Below are 15,827 nucleotides of genomic sequence, written 5' to 3'. Positions count from 1 at the left end.
GGAAGGTGAAAGTGTTCCCATTCCAAAGATGAGACTAGTGAGGCTTAAAAATATTAGGTAATTTGTCTGAGGATTCACACCTAGGTCTGTCTGCCACTAAAGTCTACATTCACCTCCCACACCATGGTTTTTTTTTTTGTTTGTTTGTTTATTTGTTTTTTGCTGTACGCGGGCCTCTCACTGTTGTGGCCTCTCCCGTTGTGGAGCACAGGCTCCGGACATGCAGGCTCAGCAGCCATGGCTCACGGGCCCAGCCGCTCCGCGGCATGTGGGATCTTCCTGGACCGGGGCACGAACCCATGTCCCCTGCATTGGCAGGCGGACTCTCAACCACTGCGCCACCAGGGAAGCCCTTAGTCATATTTTAAATTGAAATAGTAATCATCATCATCACCACATTTATTGAACGCTTGCTTGGTGCTAAATTGTTTACAAGCATTATCTTACTTTATCTCATGGGAAACCCTACTAGTTAGGTTCATCTGTTATGATCCTCGTTTTATAGAGGAAGAAACTGAGATGTAGAGAGGTTAAGTGACATGCCTAAAGCTACAAAGACGATGGCTCCAGTACTCAAATATTCTTACTCTGGAGCCCAATCTCTTATTCACTACATTTGCCATCCACTTCAGTACTGTGCTCTCAAATGCAATGTGAGGTGGTCCCTAGAGTTAATCCTGTAGGACCCAGCACTTAATGAAGGGAGTTACACTGATTGGTTTGTCAGTGGATGTTTTGAGTACCTATATTGTGCTTGGCATTGAGGATGATTCAAAGGCCAATTCTAACCCTCACCTGACTGTCTTCATGGGAGCATATCAAACCACATAGTCCATAGGAAGTTCTTCGAAGTCCCCCTGGCCTGTAGAATGAGGGACAAGGAGATATTGACTTGTAATCAGAGACAGGGAACAAATCAATGGATGGGCATCCAATACCTTGAATTGATGATATTACGTTTCCACTACTCCATTTCTGATGGTCAGTTGGATCCACTGATCACATTTACCTTCGCGACTTTTAGGAGAAAGCTTTTCAGTTTCTTCCATGTCAAGAGAAATGCATGCAACTATTTTCTTGAAGATGAAGTTGTGCATGAATGAGGAGATCATTAACAAGGAGGTTAAGGAGACAAAGGAAATTGCAGTCAATGTAACCTGGTTCTCTGCATGTAAAATCAGCATAATCACAACAATTGCTCGTATGTTTACTGTATGTCAGGCTCAGCTCTAAACACCTTTCATGTATTTCACTTATTTAATCCTCACAACAACCCTACAGGGTAGGAATAGTTTTCTTCAGATTATCATAGATTTATAAATAGTCTCAGAGAGATTGAAGAATGTGTCCAAGTTCACACAAGGCCAAGGGTTATCACTTAGTTGGCCTGATACCAGTGGCCAAATTCTAACCACTTTACTGTCTGTGGTCAGCTGGAGCTGGTGGGTAACTTCTCCTTACAGGTCTTGGTGGGGAGGGGACAGGAAAGAGAACAGAAAGACATAGAACCTGTCTAGCATTTGTTGAACTCCAAGGACCATGAAGGCACTTTATATACCTAAAACTCCTTAAGATAAGCATTATTTCTTCACTTTACGGATGAGGAAGCCGGACTTCAGAGGGTAAGTGCTCTTCTCAATGTCACTCTGTTGGCAAGTGTGGAACTCAGCTTTGGATCAGTCCGTGCTCTTCCTGCCACCTTGGAAGGCTTAAATAAGAGACCCTTCTTGTTTCATAAGATATCTGTGATCCATGGCAACATTTAAATTCTATGCTCATTTCCTTTTGATAAACAGCTTACTTCTCGGAACCCTATTTTGATAGAAAGTATGTTTGCTGAAAAAAATGATTTAATAAAATTTGAGTGGTATGGTAGAACAAAAGGTCACTCACTGGGTCAAGTTTGATAGATGGTGCTTTTCAGGGTTTTGTGTCCTGTCCTCAACTCTTTCATCAACTAGCTCTTTGAGGAAGTCAGAAAGCCACTGTCTTTTCCTGGGGTTTACTTTCTACAATGGAAAAGCTGGATGAGACGGTCTCCCTGTCCTTTACAACCATAGAATTCTGTGATGGTTTCAAGGCCACACTGCATAGAGTTTGAGCTTTGGAAAGGCCCTTGAGAGCTTCAATTCCATCTCCCATACCTAATGCAGGCCCTCATATCTCTTGGATTCTTACCGCAGTCTCTTAGTTTTCCTTTAGATTTCCAGTCTTCCTTCAACATCCCAAACAAGTATCCTATTTGAGACATTCTTGTATTACACATGACGAACCCATTGCAAAATACGTTGAACTGTTATGAAGCTCTTTACTTACTTGGAGGAGATACAGAACTATCATGAGTATGGGATATGGGCCACCAGCTCTCACCTCAAACATTTCAGTAATGATACGTCTTTATCTAAAGCACAGATCTGACCAGGGTACTTCTCTGCTTAAAATCCTTTAACGGCTTTGTCCAAAGGATCACATCGAAGTTCTTTTCTCCCTCTCCTCTTTGCCTTGTCCTTCGCGCCCAACACTCCTTGGACACAGCATGCTGTTTCTGACCTCTGTGTTTGTCCCTCTGCCTAGCCTGCCTGACCACCTGGCTTGTTTCTCTTCATCCATTATGTCTCAACTCTAGTGCCACCTCCATCAGGCCACTTCCCTCAGGCTAGGGAGGTGCCCTGCCTTGTTCTCTAGATGATACAATTGCCTCTGTTTATATTGCAGTTACATATTTTCTTAGTTTCTCCCTCCAGACTGGGAGCCTGTTAAAGGAACAAGGTCTGTGTGTTAGTCATCTTCGTATTCCCAGTACTTTGCATGGTCTCTGGGGCAGAGTAGAGGCTTGATAAATGTTTGCTGAATAAATGAATATGTTGACCTTTCAGTGATAAAGAAATATCAGCTTTTAGTTGCTAAGAATTCTTCTTTATATTCACCTGAAAGTTCTTTCTCTACTGGCCCAAATTTTGACTCCTGCAATTATTCAGGACAATTCCTTTTCTTCCACCACAACTTTTTAAGTATTTGAATTTGGTTAAATCATCTGTTCTTTAGGCTAAATATACTTAGTTCTTCCATCTAAGCTAACTATGATTAGTTCTTGCATGTGTCTTCTTATGCCTAGATTGCACATTCCCTCACCATCCTGTCTGGCCCCCCGTGCTTGTGTTCTAGCTGTCCCTTGTAACATGAGATGCCCAGATCAGAATGCAAGGTTCCAGGAATTATTCCAAGTGGCAACTAATCCCAGGGGAACAATCCCCTCTTCTGCCTTGTATACTAAACTTAAAAGTTGCTGAAAAGTTGTATAAGGTAGCAACTGACTTTGCCAATATAAAACATATAATAAAACATACATGTAACAAAATATATTACCATATTTTCAATGTAATAAAAATATAACAAAGATACCAAAAAGTTCCTGGTGCTTTATCTTGTGAATCACTTAGAGTAACCCTGGAGGGGGGTAGGTATTGCTGTTGTTATCACCGCTTGAAAGTTGAGGAACCTTTCATCTTTCAAGCGGTGATAATGTTACTTTTTGAAAGGCATAATAAGAAAGTGAGTAGTGGAGACAGAATTGGATCCTGGACTGACTTGAGATTCATTTAGAGCAAGTCCCATGTTCTAAACCACCAACTATACACTGATGCCCTGCAGGCCCTCTGTGAGCTTCCCAACTAAGTGCAAAGTGTACTTGTTTCTAAGGTGAGGTACTTAATTTTTATCATGCTCTCAAAGGAATCCTCGACCCCAAAAAGTTAAGAATCATTGTGTTAAATAAACGTAGACTGACATTGAGCTTGTAGCCAAGTTCATTTTCCTATACGATATACCACTCTTACTTATCTTCCCGTAACCTGTGTAACCGGTTTCCTGGGTCTACCTGTAGCATAGTACACTTATCTCTGCAGAATTTCCTCTCAGTAGTTCCATCTGTCACAAGGCCATTTCTTTTCATTGTCACACTTCTGTTAACATATTTGCTATTTTAAAAATAATCTAGTGAGCATTATCTCTTGATCTTTATTGAGATGACTGCTGAAAATGAGGGCTTACCCAGAGGAGGGTAATGGCTATGAAAATGGTTTACCAGCCTTTGTCTCCTTTGCATTTATTTTTCTCCTCAGATTGCTCCTCGGGAGAGCAAGAACATTAATGTCTAGATAATCTGTTGTTCTCAACCAATGGCAGCCTTGCTACATCTCTGATTCTATATTTCTGAGAGTCCAGTCGCCATGTTTTGTACACGAGATTTTGTCTTGCAGTAGGGTGTTACTCTAGCTTTCTTTAGACTATGAGCGTTCCACAGGCCCTTCTATCAAAGGCCTTCTGATTAACCAGGAGTTGTTTTCTTCTTGTAACTCTTTTGAAGTATATCCCATCTCCCCACTAATCTCCCAGTCATTTCTTAGAAACCAGGCTCCTGTGTACTATCAGCCCCAATTTTTTCCGCCAAGTTTTCAGGTCATTTTAAAGAAAAACAGAACTCTGTTATTAAGTGTGGGACAGATTCAAGTCTTCCTGCTTATTTTCCAACAAATTTGCAATATTGGCTGCATCTAGAGATAGCAGAAAATCCCTTCAAGTATACATATTTTCAATTCTGGAAGAAAAATGATCAGTGGCTTTAGATTCTTCTGCAGGTGTTAAACTGATTTTTTTTGTGTGATTGGTAATAAACTACATCTTTGTACTATTTTTAATCTTGTAGGTCTCCTACCTACATTTGTCATCTCTGATTTTCCTCCTTATTAACAAGTGTTATATTCATGATTTTTATGTTTTATTTTGCCCCATTTTTCAAAGTGACCTTTTCCGATCAAAAGCTGATTGAGTCTGATTCTCCCATTGAACTTCCTCTCCCCCTACCTTTTCTAATAGCATTGTGAACCATTTTTTTCCCAATTTGATGTGAATCGTGTTATGTTTTTGTTACTACTTAGAAAATATGTTAAGTGTTGGCTCGTGATTACCTTTAACTTTTAATAGCTTTCAGCATCACCCCCAACTTCACAAGCAAGGAAGTGTGCAAGTGCCTTCATAGCAATCACCAATTTGCTTATCCTTTTCTAAGTTGGATGACACTTGGCTCTTCAGCCTTTATGCTAGAGTATTATGGGGAAGATGTTTTAAATATTACTGTTTCAAGGCTTGCTTTTCAAAGTTTTCATTATATACTGGAAAAAAGAACTAGACTTCAGCTGGAGCACTTACTAGTTTTCTTCCATTGGGCACCTCACTTTACTTCTGCAGTCTCAGTGTCCCCACATTTAAAATGGGGTAGCAATGCCCACCTTGCACTGCATAGGGACTATTGATAGGACCGATTGAGATGAACAGCGTGAAACACAACACTGTAAATCACACAGCCCTCCATAAAACAGAAGGTACTGTATTTACAGGCAAAGTAATGCTAGGAATTACTGTATATACTCTGGTCATTCTCACTTATGCTAATAAGTCTTTTAATTCTATAATTATAGGATTCTGGATTCCTGTTTCTGCTCATAAGTCTCAATGCCGTATCCCATTTCTTCACAATAATTTGTGAAGAAGCCAGTAGTTATACAAGCATTTTGGTGGCACTTGATGAAAAGGAAAAGAGGGAAAATAGAAGTAAAAATACATTCAATTTCAGACTAAGGAGTTCCATACAAAACTTTTAAAAGTGATGCATTCTGAATAGTCTAACACTTGTATGAGGCTCTGCTTCAGCAAATCACAATGCCACAGTCACTTCTACTTAATGACTGAAGGTGATTCAAGAGATGGGTTACCCACCAGAGAAGGCTCTTCATGCTAAAAAAATCTGTGCATTTAAAAATACATTTAAGGGCCTCCCTGGTGGCGCAGTGGTTGGGAGTCCGCCTGCCGATGCAGGGGATACGGGTTCGTGCCCCGGTCTGGGAGGATCCCATATGCCGCGGAGCGGCTGGGCCCGTGAGCCATGGCCGCTAGGCCTGCGCATCCGGAGCCTGTGCTCCGCAACGGGAGAGGCCACAACAGTGAGAGGCCCGCATACCGCAAAAAAAAAAAATAAATAAAAATAAAAATACATTTAAGACCACGAGTATGAAAATTATCAAGTAGCAAAAGATATGGAAAGACTCAGGAACTGTCACAGCTTGGAGAAGATGAAGGACACAACAGCTATATGTAATGTGGGATCCTAACTGGATTGTGGAACTGCAAAGGGATATAAGGGGGAAACTGAAATTTGAAGAAGTCTTTAGTTCAGCTGATAGGAGCATACTAATATTAATTTCCTGGTTTGATCATTGTCCTGTGATTTTGAAAATTATAAACATTACAGGAATCGTAGTGAAGGGTATGTGTGAACTCTCCATACTATATATTTGCAACTTTTCTGTAAGTTTAAAGTTATTTCAAAAAAAAGGTTTTATTATAGAAGAAAAAAATATACATATTTAATAACATTTTAGTCATTACTTCCCTAGACCTCTATTATTTATGAAACTTCAGTTTTGCCTATCATGGTACTTTTCAGGATTATAAACTCTGAAACTAGTGTTCTTAAAGACAGGTTTAAAGTCAGGTGGTTATGACATCTACTGTATCCATTTTCTATGGCTACAATTAAAATGTACAACAACCACAAAACTCCAGGGGCGTACAACAATAAATGTTTGTGTTCACATTCTCGGTGGCCAGAGAATGGCATCTCGGTGGCATTTGCTATACTGATCTTGGCAGGGAAGTTTACATATCTGAGGTCAGCTGGTAGTTGGCTGATAAAGGTTGACCTCAACTGGGGTGACTGTAACATTCCACTCTAGCCCACATGTCACTCTTCCTCCTCCTGGGACCTGCAGTCCAACCTGGGCATGTTCACACAGCATTAACAGCCCAATCACAGAATAGTTTTTGGGGCTCTGCTTCCATCACATCTGCTAATATCCCATGGGCCAAAGCAAGTCACAATACTAAACCTGGAGTCAGGACAAAGAATGGATGTAAGGAGACATGAAGAATCCAAGTCAAGTCCTGCTATTTACCACACCTAAGACTCTGTCTATGGAGAATGCCTGGGCAGGGCTGAAGCACTGATGGACCTGGGCACTAGCAAAATGCCGAATGGAATTTAAAGTAGGGACCAGGTCCTGAGTCCTCAGTGAGAGAGACTAAGAAATGGAAAGCTTTTTTTTCCCCAGACTTGTTCTCTGATCTATGTATTGATAAGTTAACATATTTGATTTCTCTTTCCAGCCTCTGTAGACCCACTCACTGTGGTCTACAAAAGGGGAGAGCAGTACATGGTCATTGGGTGGAAAGACAATATGGAATATCACCTACTTCTACCTACTTTTAATCCTGTGACCCTGCCCCATTTCATTATGTGAGAAAGCATGGGAGGCTGACATTCCACACAGAGCGGGCATTCAGGGAGTACACAGGATGGCGTGTTTGAGGGGGTTTGTCAAGAGGACAGAGAAATAGATGTCAAATTTCTGAGTTTTAAAATTACGAGTCTCAAATCATCTTTCCATATTTTTCCTTGATCTTTCCTTTCTGTCCCCCCTCCCTCACTAGATAAGGATGCTCCCAACGGAAGAGGGGGAAGAAGGTTGGAAACTAATAAAGAGAGATAGACACTGAGTTTAGGGCTGAATCTCCATTTTGAGCCAAGTCCCACTTAAGTAGTGGACAAAGAGACTGTAAGACCCCCAGTAAGTGTAAGGGCAGAGGGAACCAGAGCTGCAGAAGACAATGCTACAGTGCACTAAGATTTGGGCCCACTCTTACTCTAGGCATAGGGGCATCGTACTTCCCCTCTCTCTTGGAGCTAGGCATGACTCTGTGACTTGCTTTGGACAATACATTGTTACTGGAAGTGACATTAGTCACTATTTTTTTTTTTTTTTTTTTTTGCGGTACGCGGGCCTCTCACCGCTGTGGCCTCTCCCGTTGCGGAGCACAGGCTCCGGACGCGCAGGCTCAGCGGCCATGGCTCGTGGGCCCAGCCGCTCTGCGGCATGTGGGATCTTCCTGAACTGGGGCACGAACCTGTGTCCCCTGCATTGGCAGGCAGACTCTCAACCACTGTGCCACCGGGGAAGCCCCATTGGTCACTTTTGTGTTGAAACATCTAATTGCTGGTGCTAGATTTTCCAGTCTGCTTCTCTCTTCCTAATCTAGAAGGCTGAGCCAACATGTGGAAGACAGCTGTCAGGGAGAGGATTCTTTTGAGTGAGGACTGAAATTTTGATCTTTTGGGCTTTTTTACTACAGCATAACCTACCCTATCCTGAGTAGCAGTTCTGTTTCCCATCTGGATGGCTGGGAGAGAAATCACAAAGATTCTCATGCCATTCAGCATGGGGTGTCAGAGGTAGAGAGGGCTTGAAGACAGGTCCTAATTGTCCCATTGCCCTGGGGAGATGTGGGGTAACAACTGAACCTTCCTCAGGTCTGGAATAAGGATGTATATTTTAGTGGAGAGAGAAATCCAGGTATTTAAAGAGGTCTCAAGGTCAAGACAGGGGATGCAACTAGAAGTGGCGGCATGGGCCATGCAGTCTGAGACCAGCTGTGTGGAAGCCTGTTGGAGGGTGGCAACATGAAGAACCAGATATGATTTCATATATATATATATATATATATATATATATATATATGTAATGTGTATGAATGGATGTCAACTCTGCATAACTACAGAGACACTCTCTCATAGATATTACATTACTGTGTAAACAGTTGAGTTACAATCAAACCCAGAGAGAAAGGAGAAACACCATAATTTGAGTATAATACAGATATAACTAAGAAATTACTGAAGTGGTTGAGTTTACTTAGAAGTGACCTGATTCAGTTTTCTATCAGGAAACACCCAGGGCTTGTGATTGAAATTATTTCAGTTATAAAGAAAAAGCTCTAATACTTGCAGAGTTGAGCTTGTGGCTATGAAAATCAGGCACACCTCATATTTCTGTAAGAGGACTGAACTAAACAAAAGTTTCAAAGAATGGGCTTTAAGGATTTTATAGAAAAACACAAAGCCATGCTATTTTACAACTTGGCTGTGGTGGTTGGTGAGGAATTAGTGTGTGCCCTCACCCAATTAGAACCCTGCTTGGCCTCTTGAGAACCTGGGCCATTGGATATTGGGCTGTACCTACCCAGCTGCCCCTATGTGGTCAACCTCTGCGGCTCAGGCATTTAGCCCCTGGCTTCCTGTGGTGGGTGGGCCTCTCGCCAGGTGCTGGCTTCCTTAGGGATAAAACCATGGGATCAGGCCACTTTGCCAAATGATCGGCCTGCCCACTGCCCCTTGGTGTTCAGTGGCCCATAACATTGGACACTAATGTTGGATGTGTCAGGTTCTTTTGTTGGTTAACACTTCCTTGTTGATGTATAGACCTTGCAAAAAAATTTAAATCTACATGTGTGGGGCTTCCCTGGTGGTGCAGTGGTTGAGAGTCCGTCAGCCGATGCAGGGGACACGGGTTCATGCCCCGGTCCGGGAAGATCCCACATGCCGCGGAGCGGCTGGGCCCGTGAGCCATGGCCGCTGAGCCTGCGCTCCTCAACGGGAGAGGCCACAACAGTGAGCGGCCCGCTTACTGCAAAAAAAAAAAAAAAAAAAAAAAATTTACATGTGAGATTAAGATACAAAGTTACAGAACAATGCCATCATTCATATCATGCTACACATTTGATAAATACCCAGAAACATAAAATTAAGTTGCAAATGCTCTTAGATTAACTGGTTAAAATAATCTTTCAAATGCCAAGAATGTGGCAAAAAAGCAAAATAGCATGCCTGGAGTGATGTAAAAAATCTCAGAAGAAGTTGAAACATGAGAGCAAACTGTTTTGTAACCATATTATTTTATTAAATCTACTTAATGACTTTTTGAGAACGATTTATGTGGTTAGATGAGAAAACTGAGATGCAGAGAATAGCTTGTTGAGGATTATGTAACCAGTAAAGTAATAGAGCTGGTTTTTGTTTTGTTTTTAACCATCAGATCTCAGCTCCTTCTAATTTAGTGCCTTTCTGTATAGATTTCGTACCATCTCGTTTAATGGTTTGGAGCATCCTATCGGGGCTCCTGATAGGTGAGATTGCTTTAGATAGACTTGGACGAATATTATCAAAGTATTCATTTACTTTTTCTTGGAGGGACTGTGGGGTGGAGAGGCAACTTCGGATGCTAAATAAGGGAAACAAAATTCCCATATGAGTTTGCTTAAGTGTTTGCTCAGTGTTTCTCAGTCTTGGCTGTGTGTTAGATTCACCTGGGAAGGTTTCTTTTAAGCCCTACTGATACCTGGGACCCACTTCAGTCCAGTTAAATTACAATCCCTAGGGAATGGAGCCTGCACATTTAAAAAGGATCCTAGGTGATTCTCATGTGTAGCCAGGCCTGAGAACCACTGGCTTAAGTTAACATTTTGACACATTGAAAATCAGATTCTAACAGGATAAAGCAATTAGAACAGGTGCTAAGTCAACCCACTAAGCGATCTGTGATATCAAAACAAGTAATCTTCCATAGGAGGTAAAGAAAAGAACTCTAATCAGTCATTAAGAAGGGCCGATGGGATCTGTACCTCAAGATGTTATTCCGGAATGTGAGAAATGAATGAGCTCTCAGTTTCAGTATTGGCATTGAAATCTCTTACTAGTTCAGATTTTTAAAATGAGAAGAGGGAAAATAAATGAGGAAACTCTGTGGGGACTGATGCTTTGGAATTTTCCCGTGCTTTCATATTTGTGAAGCAGTGTCTGATCAGGAATGGCATGTCTGCATATTAATAGAACTGCAATCAGAGAGGAAGCCTCCTGTACCAGGCACGTGCGTGGGGCTGGGGACACACTGAAGCCCATCCCTGCCTGAGAGAATTTACAGTCTATCTGGAAAGACTGGATATGTATCAGGAGTGACCCTAAAATAATGGGATGGAATCCTCCAAATACATTTAAAACCTAACTCCTCATTTAAAGTCATATCTTGTGGTTAAACGATGTTACAGCTAATCATTGTAGGACATCCTAAATGCTAAATGAGTGTTACGTACCACAAATAATATCATATTGTGAAAAACATTATCTATCATCACCTGTTTCCCTTATCTGTGCTTCCAATGAATACCAACTCGTCAATTTTACCTTTTAAAAATTTTTTTGAAGTATAGTTGAGTTAAATGTTATATTAGTTTCAGGTGTACAATATAGTGATTTGATATTTTTATAGCTTATACTCAATTTAAAGTTATTATAAAATATTGGTTATTTACTTTGCAATATGACTCAGTTCATCTTCGCTTTAACTTCAGTGTCTTTAGTTTCGGCATATCTTACTTGGACCATGACAAGAGTCTTGTGCCGGCTGCTAGCTTTTTTGAATTCTAGTCACTCTCAGGCTAGAGAAACCGCAAGGTGGCTCCCCATTGTCTACAGGAAAAGGTGTAAGACCTAAAGCATGGCACACAGCCTTATTATTCCAAGACGATTTTCAGACTAGCCGCATTTGCCTCATCTGGCAGCTAGTTAGAAATGCAGAATCTCTGAGGCTCTATTTCATACTGCCTCAAACAGAACCTGCATTTTAACAAGATCCCTAGATTATTGGTGCATATAATAAAGTTTGGGAGGCACTTGTGTGTCATAGGGCTCTTACGACCTGGCTTCAGCCTACTTTTCTTTCTTCTTCTGGCCACTGTGTTTTCCAGAAATATCAAACATACCTCACAGGGACCTTCTCAACACTGTCCTCTTGGCAAATACCAACTGTTCTGTAAAGATCTCTCTCTGGAGTAATTTCCTCTGTCAAGTGTTCCCTATCACTTTTTAGAGAGTCAATCCTACCCTATTCTGATGACTTTCATTGTGTATGGAAGACTCTAGTGGTGAAATTGCTTCTTTACCTGTTGCTTTTGCCCACCAGATGGTTATTGCCTAAAAAGCAGGCGTTATGTGTTTCTCATCTCAATATCTCTCGTTTGTAGTACAGCAAGGCACATGGCACTCAGCATTTCAGATTTATTGCTCAGAATTTGGTCTGATAAAAGCCTTTACCTGCAGTTGTAATTCTGCTTCAGCTTCTGGGATAGTCAAGCCTGAAGAGTATTTTAAGCTATCTTAGTCCTTGTAAGTTGAAGATTAGTATTAATTTTCTTCAGTTAAAACCAGTGGGTATCCATATTTTTCAACTTAATCGCTTTCCTCTTTATCCACAATGCCTTCATTTTGGCCCAGCCTTTTGAATCGGGCTTTTAGGTTGTACCTTAGTTTCATAAATTGGAGTTGTAACATAGCTTCAACATCAACGGGAGAGTAGGGAGCAGCTGGTCAAGGGTCATCTGTCCTCACTGGCCTCAGAGCTGGCAGCCCTCTGCTCTTTCCTTGCTACCTTGGACCCTGGGGTCTTTTGCCAGGCTGCTTATGGTTTCATCTGCCTAGACACTCTCCCTCCTGCTTTTTCTAGGATGCTCTGCCTTTTGTGTGAATTTCCCTACCTTTTACTTCCTCCATAAACTATCCAAGTTTTCCCAAGGATAGGGTTGCCAGGTTTAGCAATTTAAAATAAAGGATACCCAGTTAAATTTGAATTTCAGATAAACAACGAATAATTTTTAAATATAAATATGTTCCAGATTTTGCATGGGATACGCTTATAGTAAAAATGATTTGTCATTTATCTGAAATTCAAATAGAACAGGGTATCTGTTGTTTTATCTGCAGCTCTTCCAAGGGCTTAATCTTTGAAAAACTCACACCCTTTATCTTCCTGAAGTGAGGAAGTAGAACTGTTACCAGTTTGAAAGAGAAAGGGAAAAATCCAGGGGGAAACAGTCACATGTTAAGATTTCATGATATTACCCAGCTGAAATAACTACATTGAGCATATATAACGTACACATTTCCAAGCAAAAGAGAAATCTTTAGTGGTATACAGAAACTTTGGAAATCTTTCATAGGTAATTTGCATTTTCAGTGAAGTTGGCTTCAGTAAAGTTGGGCGGCAGCAGAGAGTAGCAGAGAAGGGTGCATGTTATGGACTCAACCCCCTGCATTCTAATCCTGACTTCACCACTTACTAATTGTGTAACCTTGGGGAGGTCACGTCTCCTGGGCCCCTCAGTTTCCCTCATCTGTAAATGGAGATAACAATTGTATCTACCAAGTAGGGATTTTTTTGAGGATTAAATGAGCTAGTCCATTTTCTCTGGCACATGGTAAGTACTCAATAAAAGGTTATCTGCCAGTACTACTCCTACTACTAAATGGTTATCTCTAGTCAGTGTGCTGAGCATGTTTCCAGGAAGCACTTTTTATTCGAATACCAGTATATTTGAGAAGAATAGTATGGTGGGAGCAGGACTTCAGACACAAGTGTGGTGTGAAGTTTGCCCCAGGTGATTTAGATAAAATGCCTCTGGTCTTCCCCAGACCAGTTGACTACCACTGACTTGAGGTGTTGCAAAGTCACGCAGGGCTTCCCTGGTGGCGCAGTGGTTGAGAGCCCGCCTGCCGATGCAGGGGACGTGGGTTTGTGCCCCTGTCCGGGAGGATCCCACATTGCTGAGGAGCGGCTGGGCCCGTGAGCCATGGTCTCTGGGCCTGCACATCTGGAGCCTGTGCTCCGCAATGGGAGAGGCCACAACAGTGAGAGGCCCGCATACAGCAAAAAAAAAAAAAAAAAAAAAAAAAACAAAGTCGCGCAGAATGTCTTATGCTCCTGAGATCCAAGTGAATAGACTCTTTTCACATGTATTCAGCATCTTCATCAAAATGAAATGTTTTCAACTGGCTTTTGCCTTTTAAGAGGTATACGGAGGACAGGTTAGAGGAAATAGAGTAAACGAGGCTCTCTGGTTGTGTTAACCTTATTTTCCAAACAAATTAACAGAAAGACAGATGCACTGACAAAGGCATATTTTATTAATTTTAAAAAATATTTATTTATTTATCTGGCTGTGTCAGGTCTTAGTTGCGGCACGCGGGATCTTTGTTGCAGCATGTGGGATCTTTTGGTGTGGCGTGGGCTCTTTGTTGCGGCACATGGGCTTCTCTCTAGTTGTGGTGCACAGGTTCTAGAGCATGCAGGCTTCAGAAAGTGCAGGCTCAGTAGTTGTGGCATGCGGGCTCTCTAGTTGTGGCACGTGGGCTTCTTGTGGTGTGTGGGCTCCAGAGCACACGGGCTCAGTAGTTGTAGCACGCAGGCTCTCCAGTTGTGGTGCATGGGCTCTAGAGTGTGCAGGCTCAGTAGTTGTGGCACATGGGCTTAGTTGCCCCTCACATGTGGGATCTTAGTTCCCCGAGCAGGGATTGAACCTGCGTCCCCTGCACTGGAAGGTGGATTCTTAACCACTGGACCACCAGGAAATCCCATATTTGATTAATTTTAAATGCATGCTAAAATGTGTTCATTTGAACAATTTTAAAATTAAATTAATATATGCCTTTTACTTAGGATTTTTGAAATTTAAATATATAAATAATCCTTGATAGTTATAGGAGAAAAGGTAGTGAAGATAAATAAAATAGGAAGAAACCCCACAAAGATGAGATGGAGATAAGCAGTGGAAATATTTTGTTGTAGACATGTGATGTTTTAAATAACTAGACTATCTGTACAGTGTAAATATATATATAAAACCAGTGAGCTATTTTATATATATATATTTTTTAGCCTGATTTTATCACTTAACTTGGTCTTGTAAACATGTTATTTTTTATATATAAGTGTTATTAATGCAAAAGACTACAGTAGTCTAAGATAGTCTGAAGAATTCTGAAATGCATAGTTATTACATGGGTGAATTTGATCATCATGTTCCAAATGATCTGCCTAATATTTTAGCAAGTAACAAAAGCACTAGAATTTTCACAAGACAATATGCGAAATGGTCATAATTTTGTAATGCTAAAATAATTAAAGCAGTTATCATTATTTAATGTTTCTCTTAAATGTTAATACCCTAACTCATTCACTTATTCATTTATTCTTTTATTCGGTTATTCAGTCAATCATTTAAGTATCATTGAGGACATTATAGCTGCTAGGTCTATAGTGGTTAATGAAATGGACATGGTGCATGCCCTCCAGAGCTTAAAATCTAATTTGACAGTAGGTAATAAACAAATATACAAACAAATTAATGTATAATTGAAAATTTTGATAAGAAAAATCATGTGTTTTGATTATAGATAATCTAGCCTAAGATTAGTGATTAGGGCAGGCTTAGACATAGTATGAAGTGTGAGAAGTACTGTAATTGTTGCTCAATATTCTAATTCTCATCAGAAACCAGTGAGGAAGGTTTTATTATATCCATTTTGCAGATGGAGAATGTGAGACTCAGAGAAGTCACATAAACATACCAAATTATGCTACCATAAAATCTAATCGTGGTGTGGGTTTTTGTTTTTACTGCTTACCCACTGGGGCTATTCCTGTTAACTGGGGTTTGTGTAATGCCAGAGTAGCCTGGAGTGATCCTTGGATGTTAAAGTCACCAGATGTCCATAATTAGTAGTCACAGGCTCCATTCAATCTTCATTTCCCATCTTTTATTTATTTAGGAAACAACTCTGAAATGCATTTTAATGAGAGAGAGAACTAGTAGCTTTAGGACAAATTTTAGAATATTTGCAGAATGGATACATGAATGTATTTTAGCATCTTTCACAAACATGAATTTGGGCAGCTGAGATTTTGGGAAGAATAGAAGAGGGTAGTTCAAAGTCATCATTGCTACCAAGCACCTGGGTTATGGTAACTACTGTGGAGGGCAGATCCCTGTGTTTGGACAATCAGTGGTGTAGCAGACAGAATCAAGGTCCTACAGAAAGAAAAAAAAAA

The sequence above is a fragment of the Mesoplodon mirus genome (genome assembly GCF_964341445.2).
Source record: "Mesoplodon mirus genome assembly, chromosome: 1".
Lineage (NCBI taxonomy): Eukaryota > Metazoa > Chordata > Mammalia > Artiodactyla > Ziphiidae > Mesoplodon > Mesoplodon mirus.
Note: the sequence above shows the minus strand (reverse complement) of the source record.